Source organism: Petaurus breviceps, unplaced genomic scaffold (assembly GCF_028583685.1).
Source record: "Petaurus breviceps papuanus isolate PSGF00001 unplaced genomic scaffold, PetGlider_PUasm1.0 37, whole genome shotgun sequence".
Taxonomy (NCBI): Eukaryota; Metazoa; Chordata; class Mammalia; order Diprotodontia; family Petauridae; genus Petaurus; species Petaurus breviceps.
Genome location: NW_027186296.1, coordinates 46,260,884 through 46,280,009, shown reverse-complemented (window position 1 = coordinate 46,280,009; position 19,126 = coordinate 46,260,884). Strand labels below are relative to the sequence as shown.

The following is a 19,126-nucleotide window of genomic DNA, read 5'->3' as shown; positions in this document are numbered from 1 at the left end:
ATCTCACAGAAGGTAGTAGAAAGATACATGCTGGGTATGTGTAGGATGTAAAATTTAACTAATAAATAAGGAACTCAGAAAAAGAAAAGAAATAAAAGATGTCATCAAAGGAAATATAGGAAAAGTAGGCAAGGACAAGAGATAACGGGTGAATAGCCAGAGTGCTCCAATGGAACCATGTCAACAATGGAAAAATCAAGGAATACCTCCATCACATTGGATACACTCTGCTCACCTCCCTGGACCACAGTTTTATAAAAGAACATAAACAAGAATCACACCAGATTACCAGTCATGGATAGAGAGCAATCAATTTGACTGGAGGCAATAAACAAATTAATGACATCACAGATCCATTTGAATATTTTTGTAAGATAGCATTAACTTTTTTTTTTTTTTTACCAATCATGTCATAAGATTGGCTCATCCTAAGCTTGCAGTCCCTTAAAACTCCTAGACATTGTCCATGTTATTAGTTGTCTAGCTATGGCCCCATTCTGTAATTGTGTTCTTCATTTTTACCCCAAACAAAAGAATTTACCTTTATCCTTAGTAAATATTACATGTTTCAAAGCAAAAATTTATGTGGCAAATAGCTTCTGAGCAGATCCTTCCAAAGGATTTATTTTTTCAATTCACATTATGTTTGCTTTTTTTTGTTGATCTTTCACACATAATTGCTGTTCACTATTAACTTTTAACCATCCAGGCATCATTATCCTTCTTCTTAATGATAATAACAAGGATAATAATAGCTAGCATTTATCTAGTGCTTTAGGGTTACAAAGCATTTTCCACATAACAACCCCATGAGAGATAAGTAGTAAAAGTATTATCCTTATTTTATAGTTGAGCAAAAAAAAAACAAGGCTCTGAAAGTGACCCAATGCCAATTACTATTCCTCACACATTATAATTCCTCACATTATAAAACCCTTTGAGGCTTTAAGATTAATAAAGTAATTTCTTTATAACAACCCAGTGAATAAACACAGAATTACAGAATCTCAGAGTTAAAGGTAACTGAGGTTATTTAGTCTAACACAAACTGGACAAGGATTTCCTTCCTATGAAGGTTGTGTCCCAATTCCTATTCCACACAGAGTTCTGTTAAACCATTTGCAGAAGGTTTTTGACATTAGCGTTTGCCACTTTTGTGAATGGCGGCATACTTGTAAATCAGACTATTTCTTCATGAATGAATAAAATAATAAATAAATAAATAAAAGGTATTGCCTAGTAACAGCAAAAATCCAGTAAATAAGAAAATTGTAAAACCAGGCAAATGCTTAACAAGTATGTGGTGGAAATAGCACTGAATCTGAATTCAGAAGACCTGGTTACTCTGATACTTATTACCTGTTGTGGGCAAGTCACTTAATTTCTTTGGACCCTAGTTTCCTCATCTGGGTTGTATTCAGTGGTTCCCTTCCATCTCTAAATCTGAAGGTTTCCAAAGTATGTGTAAGGTCTTCCTTTTTCCTCTCAAAATTTGGCAGAATCAGATTTTCTACACCTCTTGCCTTCAATATAAAAAAACTTAAAATTCTCTGCTCAAAACCATGCAATGAGTCTTAATCAGCTACTGAATAAAATCAAACCTACTTTGCCTTGCATTCTGGGCTCTCAATAGGCAGGTACCTTTACAGTTGTTATCTCTTGGTACTCTATGTTGTAGCCAAACTGAGCTACACATAATCTCCTATATACATCCCACTCTTCCCTGTCTCTCTAATTTTGCTCACACTATTCCTTCTGCCTAGAAAGCCCTCTTTTCATTTTTTACTTGTTGAATTTCTACTTTTAAAGGCCAACTCAAATGTCACCTCCTGAGAATTCCCATGACCTCTCCAGTTAGTATTTTCAAAGCACTTTATCATGTACTATATAATTATTTGTGTATATGTCCTATCTTTTTACTAGACACTATAAATTTCATAAAGGCAGTGACTATTTTACCAAATCTTTGTATATTACCTGGCACTTAGCACAGAATTCTGTATTTCTGCAAATGTGTACTAAACATTTCCAAGAAACACTTGCTTAAATTCGATTAAACAGTACCATCTCCCATCTCCATTTCCTGCCACTGCAATTGTAATTGGAAGCTAAAGTTACTGGCTATGTTGATCCTACTATGTTTAATCCATTCACATTTCTAAAGGCTGGAGTAAAGATTTCAAAATGGACTTGATGCTAATGGTGCTACTCACTGATTTTTTTTTTAAGCAATAAGGATTAAGTAACTTGCTCAAGGTTACACAGCCAGTTATTTCTGGGTGTGGTGCTAAGTATCTGAGCCCGGATTTGATCCCCAGGTCATCCTGACACTGGAGCCGGTGTTCTTACTCACTGGGCTACCTGGCTGCCCCTCACTGATTGTTTTTATAAAGTTTGTTTTCTGAAATATAATTCCAGGTATAACTTCATATGTTGTCAAATTTACTGACCTCAGGTCAAGGTCCTATATCACAACCCTGAGGCTGTAGTAAGAAGTTTGTACCTTAATAAATATTAAAATAAAACTTTCTTCTTAGTTCATTAGTTTGAATGCAGATTTGGGGGCTTTTCATTTTTCTTTTCTTTTTTAAAAGGCTAAACAGGCTCTAATATTAATAGCTAACATTTTATTAATACCTACTATTTTCCAAGTGTCATGCTAAGCATTTTATAATTATTATCTCATTTGACCTTCACAATATCTTTGGGAGATAGGTGCTATTATTATCTCCACTTTATAGATGAGAAAACTGAGTTAGAGAGAGGTTAAGTGTCATGCTCAGACTCATGCAGCTGGTAAGTGTCAGAGGCTGGATTTGAATTCAAACTTCCTGACTCTAGCCCCCAGGATCTATCCCTTGGCATACCTAGATGCCCCTTGAATTTAAAGAAAGAAAGGCATATACTTGTTATGCCTGCTTACATTACCATTCACCTAAACTAGTGAAGTCTTCCCCTTCCTTCAAAATTTAATGCAGGTGTCACTTCCTCCATGAAACCTTTAGGAGTAGCCCTTGATGAAAGTCAACTCTCTCTTCAACTAGGTGGCACAGTAGATATGGCACTAGGCCCGAGTCAAGAAGATCCAAATTTAAATCAGACTTCAAACTATTACTGGCTATATGACCCTGAATAAGTCATTTAACCTCTTTGCCTCAGTTCCCTTAACTATAAAATGGAGATAATAATTGCACCTACCTCACGGGGTTGTTGTAAGGATCAAGTGAGATCTTTGTAAGGCACTTACCATGGCATATAGCAGTCACTTAACAAATCCTTCCTTCCATCTTTCCTTCATGGTATTTCATATCTATCTATCTTTTGCCATTGATACTATGGCTCATTTCCTCAAGTTGACTAACTGAGAACTTGGGGTGAGGATATTGAAATTTGAGACTGACTTCTGCCCAGTATATTAATGAAGGAACACAACATTGGAGGAAGTGAATCTTATCAAAATGAAGACCACTTCTGGAATATTGTATTCACTTTTGATGACCACACTTCAAGAGTGATTCTGGATGCTGATTAGCTTGATGGTATCTAGAGATGGCCAACTGAGATAGTAAAGGGGCCATGCGATCAGTTGAATGAAAAAACTGGGGAAGTTTAACTTGGGGAAAAGAGAGTAGAACTCTGAGGAATGGGAGGAAGCTACAAAATGGCAAATTTAGGCATGAGGAAAGGGTGAAAAAAAGCCAACACTTCCATTGATGCAAAATTGGAATGGACTTCTTCCAAAATCAGTGGGTTTCTCTCACCAGAGATTTTTAATCAAAGGCTAGGCAATAACTTGTCATATATAATATCTTTCAGAGAAGATTATTGTCTAGGTGTGATTTAGACCGGATGGCTATTGAGGGTCCTTCTAACTCAGAAATTCTGTGATTTTATGAAAATTTCTTATGGTATGTTTTGTCCACACTTTTTAGTACAGGTCCTTTAGCACAGGTCCTTTTGGTTAATCAATTTGAATTAGAACTAGAAAAACAGAAACCATTAGCTCTACACAGAGGTACCAAGAACAGGAAGAGATTTTTAACACTGATCATCTTTGATATAAAAACTGTTCTGGATCTAAAAGTGAAATTAGAAATTGGTGAAATGTTTTCCTCTACTTGCTTCCTAATGAACAACCTACACAGACCAGCCTGACACTAAGAATTATTCCCAATAATTATAAATAGGCATGTGCCACATCTCAAATATAATGGAGGTGTATTTCATACATCTGTCTCTATATATGTATTTATATCAACACAGACAGGAGGTAGAATGAGCAACACTTCTCATTTGCATGATGGCAACAACTTATTACCACCCGTCTCCCCACTATACATACTTTTTTTGCTTACATATCTTTTAATCTTTATTGATCTTAAATTGATAAATTCTGATTGCTTTTTTTAAAAGATAAATTTTAGAATGATAATTAAAATAGAAGTTTATAGTAGTTTGTTTTCAATGGATCAAAAAAAGTACATATAATTTTTTAAAAAGTTGTATAAATCTACTATTATTCATTCTATCTCCTTAACTGAGAAGAGAGTGCTTGAAAACAGCTTGAAAAAAGTCTGGGTCTTGTACTTGGTACTTAAGATGGAAGGGAAAGACATAAGTTCAGTTCTAGCCTAAATGCAGTCATTGTGACATTCTTGTGGATTAAAAAGAGTGGTCTTTTAAAAAGACACATTGTGAAAGTTTAATTGATTATAAAAGGTTATTATTATTGTTTTTTGTCCTTTAACTGGAAGAGGACCAAGGATGAAGTCTTGACTTGCGCTTGAATTGGATATAAGTAAGGCAGAGCTGTGCAAAGTCATCAGCTTCACTCTCTCCTCCAGAGTCATCTAAGTCCAGTGGCAAGACAAAGGTCAAGATGACTGGTGATGGCCCAGGATGCAGTGAGTGGCCTTGGCCTTTCTAAACTAAGGTTTTTCCCAGGTCTTAGTTTGTCTGAGACCAGGTCCATTCATAGAAGGTCCTAGGTATTGTGATAGGGCTGACTCTATCCCTTTCTCTCTGGAAAAAAAAGTAAAACAACCACAAATACTAGTTGCTGAACCTGATGTATCATAAACTGATTGTAGCAACCAGCCCTACACTGCTTTCCCTTCTCAATGTAGTGCTCAGTAGCCAGCTTTTTTTTCTAACAGCCAAAGTCATTTTTTTTCTGAACACTTATTCTGACCATATCATAGAATCCCCAAGTTGGAAGGGATCTTAGATATCTAACGCATACCTGAATAAATACCCTCTCTACAGCAGTCCCAACAAAGAATCCTCTATAGCTATTTGAAGGTCTCCAGTGAGGGACATCCTGTTGACTCTCAAGACAAAACTTTCTACTTTTGAAGAGATCTAATTGTTGGAGAAGTTTTTAGGGTATTAAATCTAAGCTTGTCTCTTTACAACTGCAACACTTCTGAGGTCAAAGATAAGTCTAATCCTTCATGATGGTCCTTCTTTAGAACACATGTCTTATCTCCCCGGAAATATGGTAAGTTCTTCAGGATGGAATGAATGATCTTAAGATTCCCATGTATAACAGCACCATAGTTTTCATTACTTTATGATGAATTATTGGAGGGTACCACACCTAACCTCTATTGTTTCCCCTTAAATATCTTACTTTTTTTCTCTCCTGGACAATATGTCGCTCCTTCCATTCACAACTTTGCACCTCCTCACAGGCTACCTTTGACATTTGTAATGTTCTTTCTATGGCTGAGCTGAAATTCAATTTTCTTTTCATAGCCAGCCCTGGTTAAATGGAGGCAGGTGCAGGCATCCCACTTGACTACTTGAACTTGTTCTTTTATTCAGCTCCAATGGAGTTCACTTATGTTCTTTACAGAGGGTAACATACTATAAGTAATTAGCTTCCTAGTTACATTTAACATCTTGCACATAATCACCTTGTCTTATTAGAACCTGTATATTAATTGCACTGCAATTCAAAATACAATTAAGCAAGCACTTATTAAAACATCAAAGTTGATATCTAAAGTAAAGGTTACGCAAGGTTACTCTCTAATGTTTCATCATTCTATAACTAGTACTTCCTGCACTTTATCCCCTTTATATTGTAAGCTACTAAAGGTTTTGAAATTATACTAATTTGTTGACTTTGTAAGAGGCTGAGTATAGCACTACTCATGGCACCATGGCCCTTATTAAATGTTTTTTGATAAGTAGGATAGTAAGATATTTAACAGATTGGTTTGGAATATGCTCTTGAAACACAGGCAGATTCATCATTAACCTGGTTTATGTTTGTTTATTTGGTTCGCAATTTACCCACTTCATGATTACTCTTAGTACACTTCATTTATAAACACATATATCAAGTAACAATTATCCTTTGTATATATTATTTTCTCCATATGCCTATGTTACCTCATGCTAGCCATATTCACTTTGAAATTGGATCATTCTTTAACTCCCCAGACAACTTTTTCACCTTGCCTTGTTTGGCCCTGCGTGACATTCCTCACCACTGCCTCCAGCTTAGCAAATTGTACATAATAGATTTGTAGTTTTATATAGAATGCTATTTTTTCTTCTATTATGTTATGGACATGTTTGCTTTAATTCTTAAGTTCTGAATAAAAAATAAAAATTTTAAAATGTAAATTTTTTGAAGGTAGAGACTTTCTTTTTGTTTGTATTTGTATTTCTAGAAATTAATATAATTCCTTAAAAACTTTAACTACCATCTATCTATCCCCTTATTTACCATCAAATGAATCATGTGACTGTCACATTGCATTTTGAGGGGCTTTCCTCTCCATTTTCACACATGTACCCTGCCATGTGTTATGCCATACACATAACACAGCTGGTTGAGGAACAGATATTCAATCCTTGGTAATTAAATAAAGGATTAAACTGGTCCATAAATGCATAACACCTACAACTTTGACCCAGTAAATTCCGTAAGCTAACCAACTAAACTGTAGGGCTACAGAAACATGACTTCTACCAGAGTAGTAACATAATAAGGTGAAAAAGAGCTAGATTTGGAATCAGAGGACTGGGGTTTGAATACTGCATCTGCATTTGAATCCTGCATCTAGTGACACTAGATAAGTCACTTAACTTCTCTGGGCCTCAGTTTCCATACCTATAAAACAAAGGGGTGGGATTTTGAATTTCCTCATTAGCTCCCATGGTTTTGATCATATCTATGCTGATGATTCTTGTCTACTTCTCCAGATCCTGACTTCTCTGCTGACCTCCAGTCTTTCATCTCCAACTGCCTTTTAATCATCTCCAACTGGATATTCAGTGGACATTTTAAACTCAACATATCCAAAATGGAACTTATTATTTTTCCACCCTCCTTTCTTCCTAACTTCCTCATTACTGTTAAGGATCCCACCATCTTCCCAGTCATTGAGGTTTATAACCTAAGTGAAATCCTAGACTCCTCACTCTCTTTCAACCCCCATTACCTAGTTGTTGCCAAAGCCTGTTGATTTTACCTTTCTAACATCTTTCCCATACATCCCCCCTTTCTGTCCTCTGACATTGCCACCATCTTGGTGCAGGCCCCCATTACCTCACACCTGACCTATTAGAATAGCCTGCTGGTTAGTCTCTCTGAAACAAGTCTCTCCTCATTCCAGTCAAAGTGATCTTCCTAAAGCACAGGTCTTGACCATGCCATCCCCCTACTCAAACTCCAATGGCTCCCAGTCAGCTCCAAGATCTATTATAAAATTCTCTATATGTCATTTAAAGTCCCTCATAAGCTCACTTCCCACCTCCCATACACACACTTTTCCAGTCTTTTTACAACATATATCCTCTCCTTCTGTATTTTGTGATCCAGTGACATTGGCCTTCTCACTATTCCTCACATAATATACTCCATCTGCAAACTCCAGGCATTTATATCAGCTGACTCCAGTTCCTGGAATGCTATCCTTCTTCATTTCTACCTCCTTTTCTCCCTGAATTCCTTCAAGTTCCAGGTACAATCTCACCTTCTGCAGGAAGCACTTCCCAATCCTCCATTCATACATCAGAAGGCCCCTCCACCATTTCCCTCTGATGATCTGGTTCCACCCAGAAACTACATTTTAAGGAGGGCACTCAAGCTGACCAGGTCTTCATTCTTCTTGAGGCTGCACTCAAAATTCTCTGGGCTTTATCTACCATTCCATCCTACCAGGTACCTGGGTACCTTCATCTCTCCCCAACCACACACTTCAGCTTCCTTTTATGTTTTATGTTCCACCATTAGCATGTAAGCTCCTTGAGGGCAGGGACTATATTTCATTCTGCTTATATTTGTATTTCCAGGGCTTAGTCCAATGCCTAGCACATTGAAATTATTGTTGACTTGAGACTCATTAACCATTTCTGGATTTTAGAAATTGTCAACGGAGTAAACAGATGAGACATGTTACTTTATGATAGTGAACACACAAAACTAAATTTTAATTTGTTTCCAACTATTTCTATTTTACCTTCTCTCTTTCTGTGTGTGTGTGTGCGCATGTTCAAAGACAGCTGTCCAATATTTGGAAGGACGTATTATGTTCTAGGTTAAGGCACCACAGGACAGGTGAGACAGAGGAAAGGTAGAAGTATAGGTAGGCTCTTAGAGACAGGTAAAAGTGGGTGGAAACATCAGAACAAGACAAGGGTTTTTTAATCTGGGGATGGTCATCTAAGTTCTGAAGATGTGTAACAAAGTCAGAAACTTAGTTCAAAAGGAGAAGAGACAAATGGAAAGGAGAAAGAAGTGTGGTATAATGGAGAGAGAGCTGGTTTGTAGTAAGAAGTTCAGAATTTTAATCCTGGATACATTATTTACTATCTCTGGGAAATCTGTTTAACCTTATTGTCCTCAGTTTCCTCCTCTGTAAAATGGAAATAATAATATTTGTACTACCTAACCTCATGCAATATATGTGAGCTATTGTTATTGTAGCATCAACAAAGTTTCCTAATTAAACCCAAGAGTAAAAATTACAGATATACTGAGTGGAGCCATTAGGCAGTAGATTATCAGTTCCTTTATTTTTGCAGAAGTAATGTTGATTTAATTACCAATCCCTGAGAAATTATGTATTTGTGTGTGTGTGCATGTGAAAACATGCATACATGCATGCAGCAAAAGGGGGTGTATGTCTTCTCCCTAATCTTGTTTAATGCTCAAGATAGAGGTCGTCTCTCTAAGCAGGGATGGTGCAAATGATAAGTTGAGGTACACAGTGGGTGGTTAACACCAAAGTTTGGCGGAGAGTATTGGGAAGTTGAGATGGGTACATATGGGAAGCAGCGTGGTATGAATGGGCAGTACTGGAAAGCTAGCCTTAGTGCTAGGAAGGAATGGGTTTTAAGTCCTACTGCAAACATATATCAGAAACATGACAACTGCCAAGTCACTTACTTAACCTCTTAGTATTCCCAGGAAACTCTTTGGACCTAAGTTAAGATGAGCTGGAAATTTGCATCAGTGTAGTTTCAAAGCCCTGAGATCCCCACACTGATAAAATCTTATGTTCAGACTCCTCACCTTCTTCCCCCATTGGTAGGGAGGGAGATGAGGCCTGGCCTTGGAAATCAGAAAAATCTAGTTGTTCCAAGTCCTGCCTTTGAACCATATTACAGCAGAGAGACAGAGTGGTACAGTGGGTGGGCCTTGAGAGATAGAGAGGCCTGCCTCTGGCACATAGTAGTTCTAACCACTGCTATGTCATTTAATCTCTCAATGTCCCAGGCAACTCCCTAAAACTGTAAATTGGAAATCAGCTGCTGATTGGCATCAGGGGAGGGAGCTTACAGAACCATGAAATAATGGGTCAAAAACACATACACACAGGTGTAGATGGAAAGAGGGAAGTTTTATAAAATCTGAACAGAACCAAGAAAACACTGAACACAGTAACAGCAATATTTTTCTAAAAACAACTGAACAACTAAGTCATTTTGAGTATTATAAACACTCAGATAAACTATAAAGGACCTATGAAGGAAGCTGTCCACATCCAGAGAAAGAACTGATAATGAGAAGTATGTATAGTATGGTTTCACACACACATGTAGATGTATATATACACATATATGTATGTGTGTATATATGTATATGTGTAAGTATATATGTAGTGTGTATATATGTATCTATATGTAGATACACACAGATATATATGTCTGTGTAATATATATATATAAATTTGTGTCTAATAGTAACCTTCCCTAGGGTGGGGTGGGGAGGGAGGAAAAAAAGTACACAACAGAGAACAAAAGAAAACTTAAAAGGAAACACACACACAAAAAAAACAACAGGGTAGCTTTGAAAGCGATATATAGTATTTACTACAGAGTTTTTTTTTTAAAAGGAAATTTGAAATAGAAATTCATGGTTTTACATTGAATTCTCTTTTTATGTTGTGCTGTGTACATGGAAATGTTCCCCAAAGAATCCAAGTGTGTGTGTATATATACATGCAGGTGTATATAGGTACATATATACATGTATGAGTAGATTGCTATAAATATGCATCTCAAAGAAAATTAAGTAAGGCTTCTGTTTGGACAACACTTTTCTCTGGACCATGACTTCTATGATTACTCAGCTGAGCACAACAAAATACTAAACAAGGTTTAGGTACATTTTATTCCTGATGACTTGAAAGTCATTCAGTGAAATAAACCATACTGAGGACATGTTTCGTTATGAAAAAGGTGGAATTCATTACAAAATATAACTTTTCTTGATTCAGACATAAAAATGGTAAAGCCATACAATATTTCTAATTTCAGAAATATTGCTGCTTCCTATTTTATTACTTTGTTCTCCCTACTAACCAGAAAAGAAATTCATCACATGATCGCCAAACCAGGAAACTTTAAGGTAAATTGGGCCTGTGAATCACTATGTCTATTGTGTTGGTAGTACACATGCTTCAGTATATGTTTCCAATTCTAATTATTATGGTTCAATGAAAATTAAGGTAGGCCCCAGGGTTCTGCTGCAGGAATGCTCCGAGTCCCAGGTACTTCAGCCATGCCAATTAACACAAACCAGAAATAGGGCTGAATCTAAAAGAATTGTGCCGTGGGCAAGTACGTTTTTATTGAAACCTGAAAATATGACATTATCCCACTACTACCAGTCTCCAACTTACAAGTAGTTTGTGTTTCAAATGTTTGCTGTTAAGTTGGTTACTTGGATAACTATTTACCAGGAAGACATTTTTCTACCCTTAAAAATAAATGATTAAAATGGTGCTTAGGTTTTCAGGACAGTCCCCAGAAGTCTGTTTACTACACAATATTGTTTCACCATAATATTAAATGAACAGAAATGTAGAGTGTTGTAGCTAGAAGGGGACTACTTAGAGAAAATTTTGTAGGTGAGGAAACAGGCTCAAAGAGAGGAAATGACTAGAATTAAAACTCAGGTCTTCGGACTTAGATTTGTTGTTCAGTTATGTGCCACTCTACATGACCCCGTGGACTTTGACTATGGGATTTTCTTGGCAACAATACTGCAGTGGTTTGCCATTTCTTTCTCCAGTGTGACCCCATTCTAGAAATTAGGAAACTGAGGCAAAGAGTTAAGTGACTTGCCCAGGGTCACAAAGTTAGTAAATGTTTGAGGCCAGGTTTGAACTCAGATCTTTCTGACTCCAGGCCTGGTGCTCTATCCACTAAACCACCTAGCTACCCCTTGGACATCTATACCAATGCACAAAAAGTATCAGTGAATCAGAAGATAATGCCACTTTGCGTTCACTTCAACATTGTATTTATCAAGCTACTTCTATGTGCCAAGCACTGTTCTTGGCATTTGGAAAATAAAGCACAAATGAAACCGTCTCTGCCATCTAGATACATATATATTATTGGGGAGAAACAATGTATACATGCATAAGTAAATAAAAAATAAATATAAAGTGATTTCTTTGCATACAAAGTGGATAGAGCCTAGGACTAAAGAGTCAGACTTTAGTTCATATTTTATCTCAGGTAATTACTAACTGTGACCCTAAGCTAGACACTTAACTTTTCTGTTCCTCAGTTTCCTCATTTGTAAAATGGGGATGAAAACAGTACCTACTTCATGGAATTGTTGTGAGGAACAAATGACACAACATTTAAATAACTTTGCAAAGTTTAAAGTGCTATATAAAGGCTAGCTATTAATTAATTAGGGGCAACTAGGTGGCATAGTAGATAGAACACTGGGCGTGGAGTCAAGATGAGTTCAAATCTGACCTCAGTTGCTTACTAGCTGTGTGACCCTGGGCAAGTCACTTAATCCTATTTGCCTCAGTTTCCTCATCTGTAAAATGAACTGGAAAAGGAAATGGCAAACTACTCCAGTATCTGTGCCAAGAAAATACCAAAATCACAAAAAGTTGGACATGACTGAAACTACTGAACAAGAAAAATGAATCATTACTATTTATTTCATGAGGAGAGGGCATACGTTTATTATGAAAAGCAATTTATTGACAATGGAACAGGGCACAATGGAAAGCTGGGGACAGTAGGAGTAATTACGCTGATCTGAATGGAAATGAGAGAGTAGGGAGGGGTGGCCAATGACCAGCACTTTGGACTAGGCAGCCTAAACCACTCAGAATTACATAGATATGGAGTGGAGCCATAGGGTAGCAAATTGTCACTTTTGAAAAAATAATGATGACTTGATTTTCTATGAAAGAAGCTGGGGTAGAGCACTGGTCCTGGAGTCAGGACAACCTGAATTCCAATGCGGCCTCAGACACTTAAAACTTACTAGCTGTGTGACCTTGGGCAAGTCACAACTCCAATTGCCCTGCCTTTTCCCCTCCAAAAACAAACAAAAAAAGAAGTTGGGGGAAGACAAGATATTCATGCAGCAAGAGGGCATTGTATCCTGTCCCTGCTTCTGCCTAATAACAGTCAAGGTGAGGGTTGGTAGAGTACTGGAGCCAGGCTGGTTTATAAAAGAATGAGAAAAGACTGACCTACCCATCCTCAACCAGGTCAGTTTTGTCCCAGAACTTACTCCAATGTTGAGTAGACTACTTCCAGAGAAGGGCAGGATGGTCTTCATTTCAGGTCTAGCAGCCAGGCAGGTATCTAGGTCCTGGTGCTGTGTGATTATATCAAGATAGGGGTCAATGGAATCCATGAGAAAGTTCATTCTGAGTTTCAACTTGGGGTTCAAGAATACATATTTTTAGCTATAGATTCAGTGAATTGCCTGCCTAGAAGAATGGGAACTCCCCTTGATTCAAGCCACCTCCAACTGCGCCAGCAGCAAGGTGGAAAGAAGATGGCAGCAGTGCTTTCTCAAATATAAATTTCATTTGTTAATTGGGATTTTGTAAGTTGCAGACTGACTATATGATAGAATTATATCATTAACTTAAACACATAGAATTATATCATTAACAAATTCAAATTCAACTGTAACCAGGGAAAACAAAATAAAAAGAAACTTCCTTCTCTTAAAGAGATACAAGTCCTTTTAAAATGTCAACTGTTGAAGCTACAGTATTATAATTTATGGGCAGTTTAGGGGATTTTTGAAGAGTACTTTTTAGCTATCTGGGATTTGCACTCTGACTTTAGAACCTAGGCTCACAATTGCAACTTTACTGGATGCTTTCATTTTAGGTCACTGATATTTATTTATATCAGATACATCATAAATTCAGCAGGAACCCAAACACAGAAAGGTCTGGCCCATATGGGGAGTTGCAGTTTATTAGTTCACAAAATGTCAGAGTAGAGAAGGATTTCAGGAGCCATCTAATCCAAGTTACACCTATAAAAGAACTCCCCCTACAACAGAGCCAGCAAGTCTTTCCTTGAAGACTCCCCCCAAAACAGGGAGAGCAGTTAAATCCCAGAGCCAGACCATTCCACTTTAGGAGAGTTCTAATTATTCAGAAGTTTCTCATTATAGCAAACCTAAGTTTGCCTCCTTGCAATTTTTTTGTCCTCTGAGGCCAAGTAAAACAAATATAACCCCTCCTTTTTGTGTGCCAAAGCACAAGACTTAAAAAAAAGGACTCTGACACCATCTTTACCCATAATTAACCTATGAGACAGTTTGGTTGAGATACATACTATTTTAGCAAGGCTTGTTTACTTTAGGGTGATTCTATGTGAGCAGTTCAGACTTCCTATACTTCAATGAAATGGCATTATATTATATAAGCTAAATATAATAATACTTTATTTGTTTCAAAGAAATCTCATTTGAGAAGTTCAGGTTATCCAATGCTTTAGGGATATGACATTATAGAAAGTATTCTAAATTTCACAAGAACAGATGTTCATTTTTTTGACTAACAATCTATGTGACAAATTGTAAGGCCAGGGTACTGGGGGTGGGTGGACATTTTAAGTTGTGTATTTTTAATAGCTAGGTGCCATTATACAGCAATAGAATATTTTTTACACCTTTAAAATCAAATCAGATTTAGACAATCTATTTTATATCTTCCAAAAAAATTACATAGATGGAACCCAGAGCCTATAGCCTATAGTCTACTTTACTGATATTGACAATATTGGGGATACTTTTGTCAGAAAGCATGGCAGACAGTTGGCACATTTTTCCTTTATTGTGGAACTTAATCTCCAAAAATTCTGAATATTTTATAAATGCTATCTTACTGCTCTCTCCCTAACAGCTATTATTGTGAGAACATTTTTTTCGGCAAAAGGATAAAGTGATTCATGTGAACTATTCTTAGCATTTATGCATAAAGAAATTATGTATAAAGAAATAATTGGAAAAAGTTCATAGGTTTGGTTGTTATGGTTAAACAAAGAAAGAAGAGTTGTAATGACAGATCTTGGCCCAAGCTGAGTATACATAAATGAAAATGCTGGTGCTTTTACATTTTTAGATTAAAAACCCACATTTCCCAGATTGAGCAACTGAAGATGTTCTACTGAATAAAATGTTTGAAGTTACATGTACAAAAGTAAATTCATAAAGATCTTTGACATTCATTCTCTTACCTGTTAATGGTTTTCACAAAGTATAAAAAGACAAGGCAAAAACACCTCCTAAAATATACTTTATCATGCATAAAACTAGGAGAGAATTTTATCACAAGAACTTTTAGAACATTTGTAAAGGAGCAAAATGTCGTTTTTGCCTAACTTGGATCTCTTAGAATATTTAAAGTTGCAAATACAGGGAATGATAACGAACTATTTCTAGGAGATAATAAGAACCAAAAAGTGAACTTTTACAGACACTGGAAACATGAAGGCAATTGTCCTGACTTGTGCTAAAAAAAAAAAAACACATTACTTTAGCAACATAAATGCTTGTACTCTACCTGTAATGATTAAACTTTAGGGTGACTCAGGTGTCAGAGACATTATCTCATCACTGGGAATCGGTAGCAACACGTTTGACATACAGCCCCTCCACAAAGCTGTCATGAACAATTTCATAATGATGTGAGTACATGTATAGGCACTCTCTTGCATATGAAGATTTATGTTGCGATTTCCCTGTCACACAAACGTACCTTAAAATACTCAACCTCTTTACGATGAATTTTTGATTGGTTTGAAATCCATATGGCTGAAACACAAAGGACAATGAGTAAATTCACTAATTAAGGTCAGGTTGATGCATCTATTGTCAATTATAATAATTTGTTTGAACTAAGTGCCTTTTTGGTTCACCAACATTATAAATTTGAATATAAGAAAAGGTACTTGAATTTTACAAGTGTGTATACATGTTAGTTATATATTTCCTTGCAGCACCATATTTGTTGAATATTCACAAACAAAACATCAGGAACCTTGTTAAAAGTAACAAAGGATAGAATTCAACTGTATGAACAAATTGGAATGAGGCAAATTTGGGATTTTGAACTTTTTAACAAGGCAAAAAGTTGTATTATACAATTTCTTCCAGGTAAAGTATGGGGGGAAGAGCATTGCCTCTGGAATAGAAGTCCTGAATTCAAATCTCAACACTGGACAGTTATAACCTGTGTGACCTTGAACAAGTCATAGCCTCTCTGGTCCACAGGGATTTGGACTAGATGGTACCTGGGGTTCCTTCCAGCTCTAAACTATGCTGCTATGAGCCTATGACTTTCAAAAAAGTCTTTTTCTTAGTATTCCTTCTTTGTAGTGCCTATCATGTGTTAGATATCCATAAGAAGAAATTAGACCATTTATTTAAAGTAGTTTTAGATCTTCTTATTCATATGATTTTGGAATCCATTAACAATTCTGTTGCTTAGAGGCAGGAGAAAATAATAGATTTGTAATCAAGAGAAAGCATGGGTTCAAATATTCACAATGAAAGTTATGTAAGATAAGAAAGTGACAAGTTCATTGAATCTTAATTTTTTTAATCTGTCAAAGGCTGGTAACAATACTTTACCTACCTTAAAAAGTCTGGAGAAACACAATTTATAAATCTTAGTACACTATGTAAATATGAATTATTATCAGCATAATTAGTGAATATGGTCACTCTTCTTTCCTATTTGCATACTGTAGCCCAAATTTAACATAAATCATATTATTAAAGTGACAGCAAATCACATCCTTTTATAATGACCTCTAAGGAACTAACCAAATTCTATTGTCATACTTTTATAATACTAAATATTGTGCATGCAACTCACCAATAAATTTAGTTTTGTCAAAGATACATCTATCCATACAAAGTATTATAACTACAATAGGTAAATTACTTTATGTATAATGATGTAATTATATATTATAATATATAAGGGCAGCTAGGTGGTGCAGTGGATAGAGGGTTAGGTCTGGAGTCAGGAAGACTCATCTTCCCAAGTTCAAATCTGACTTCAGACACTTACTAGCTGTGGGACCCTAGGCAAGTCACTTAACTTTGCCTCAGTTTCCTCATCTGTTAAATGAGTTGGAAAAAGAAATGGCAAATCACTCCAGTATCTTTGCCAAGAAGACTCCAAATGGGGTCACAAAGAGTCAGTCACAATTGAAACAACTGAACAGCAACATGCTATATTTATATATTGTATAAAACAATGCTATATATATATATATATATATGAAACACATTATATTTATATGCATATGCCTTTGCCAAATCATATTTATAGATGGATACATAGATACATAAATGCATGAAAGTTGATTTGACTGAACCTCACTATCACATTCATGTCAAAGGAGGGAGTCAGTCTATATTTATGATCTTATGACTAAAAGGAACCTTAAAGGTCATAAAATTATAGATCTTAGATGGTTTAACTCCCTGTTTTTTACATGAATATGAAAATGGAGTTTGGTCCTCTAAAAATAATGTTTAAAAAAATAAAAGGACTGTGAAAGCTCAGAACAAGGTGAAAAACTGGTGAGGAAAGCTAAGTATATCCAAAAAGTGGTTTTCATTTTTTCCAAATGCTATTATCAGGTAAAAGAGGAGGATCAAAAAAAAGGAGTAAGTTGGCTCCTCTGGTTGATAGAGAAAAAAGATAGCAATCCAATCTTACTTTGTTTGTTTTCTTTTTCAATAAGAATGATAATTGGGCTGAAAAAGAAAGAAGAAAAATGGTTTATAGAAAGATGATACCCAAGATAAGAAAGGAGGGGAGGGAACCTAGCTGCCTTTGATGAGTTCAATTTATCTGACCCAGACAAATTACATTCTCAGGTACTGAAAGAACTGGCAGATATGACTGTTGAGACCCTTTCAATGATTTTTGTCAGATTATGAGAAAAAAGAAGAGGTATTGATTTTTCAAACAATGGAAGTGAATGGAGTCTGCAAAGTAGAGGCCAGGGACCTTGAATTCAATTCCTGAAAATATTTCAGAAGATATTATTAAAGGGATTGTTGGAAACGTCTAGAACAACAATGTTAATTGTTGTAGAGCCAGCATGGATTTATCAAGAAGTAGTCATGCAAGATTCACAGGAGAATCTAGAGAGGATGGTCTGTGAACCAGTGCTTAGCCTTTGTACTTTCTGAAGGCTAGACTAACCTTTCTTTCTCTTCTTTTAATTTTTTTGGATAGGGTTATTAATCTGGTAGACCAAAGAAATTCTGCAGATATAGTTTACTTATACTTAAGTTAGCTATTTGACATGGTATTGATATTTTTGTGGAAACAATGGAAGGTAATAAGCTAGACAATAATATGATTATGATTCAGCATTGGTTGAATGGTCATACCCAGAGGAGAAGTTATCAATAGTTAGATATGGATTTGGAAGGAGATATCTACTAGTGCTCTAGGAATCTGTGATTGACACTAGGCCAACAAATACATTTGAACAATGACTTGGATAAATGAATAAGCTATACTTATCAAATTTACAAATGGCAGGAACCTGAGAGGGATGGGTAATATACTTGATGACAAACAATGATTAAAGAAGTTGATAAACTAGAACAACAGTCTCCAAAGTGGAGGTCAGGACATGGTGAAGGGGGGAGGGGGAAGGGTTGGTGGCCTAATCCCAAGAGATGTATAGTCAGCTAATCAGAGTGTGGGAATATGGGTAATATCCTGTCCTTCCCACAATAGCCAACTCTGCTACTTGTCTCCAAAACAACCTCACTTAGCATCAACAGCCAACACTAGCCCATTCTGTCTTGTCCCTTTGCTGGGCAAGCTCCCAGTTTCTCCTATCCTGAGCCAGGTTGGGAATCTTTGAGAACAGTCATGACATAAACAAACCCCAAGCAACTATAGCCAGCAATTGTATAGGTGCCGTTTGAAAACCCCCCCTCATCCTTATTCTTACTGCTATCTTCCAGAAAACAGCATCAGGCAGTCCTTGAAGCGTGGGATTTGCATCCTAGGATAGTCAGTAAGTGAGTAAGAGCCCCATCCTCTTTCTCATTTGATGTGGAATAAAGTACTACAGAATGAGGAGGAATAGATGGTTGGTAATGGGCACAACAGTTCTTGTGACACTATCTTTTCTCCCAAACTCATCTTCTTTCAAGCTTCCCTGTTTCTGTTCAGGGAACCATCATTCTTCCAGTCACTCAGACTTATAACCTCAGAGTTGTCATTAACTCCTCATTCTTTCACCCTACATAGCCAATCAGTTACAAAATCTTGTTTCTACTTCCATCTCTCTCTCTCTCTCTCTCTCTCTCTCTCTCTCTCTCTCTCTCTCT

The 19,126-nt window shown here is 36.4% G+C and overlaps 1 protein-coding gene across 7 annotated transcripts in view; it reads right to left on the bottom strand.

Annotated features, from left to right (window-relative positions):
• OTUD7A (OTU deubiquitinase 7A) overlaps nt 1-19,126 on the bottom strand; it is a 420,410-nt gene that overhangs the window by 162,908 nt on the left and 238,376 nt on the right. For 6 of the 7 annotated variants that reach the window (XM_069098405.1, XM_069098403.1, XM_069098404.1 and 3 more), the window contains one exon: nt 15,510-15,565. The exons of the other annotated variant lie outside the window; for it this stretch is intronic. The gene's annotated coding sequence lies outside the window, so the exon portion shown is untranslated. The remainder of the gene's footprint in view (nt 1-15,509; nt 15,566-19,126) is intronic. 7 annotated transcript variants of the gene reach the window in all.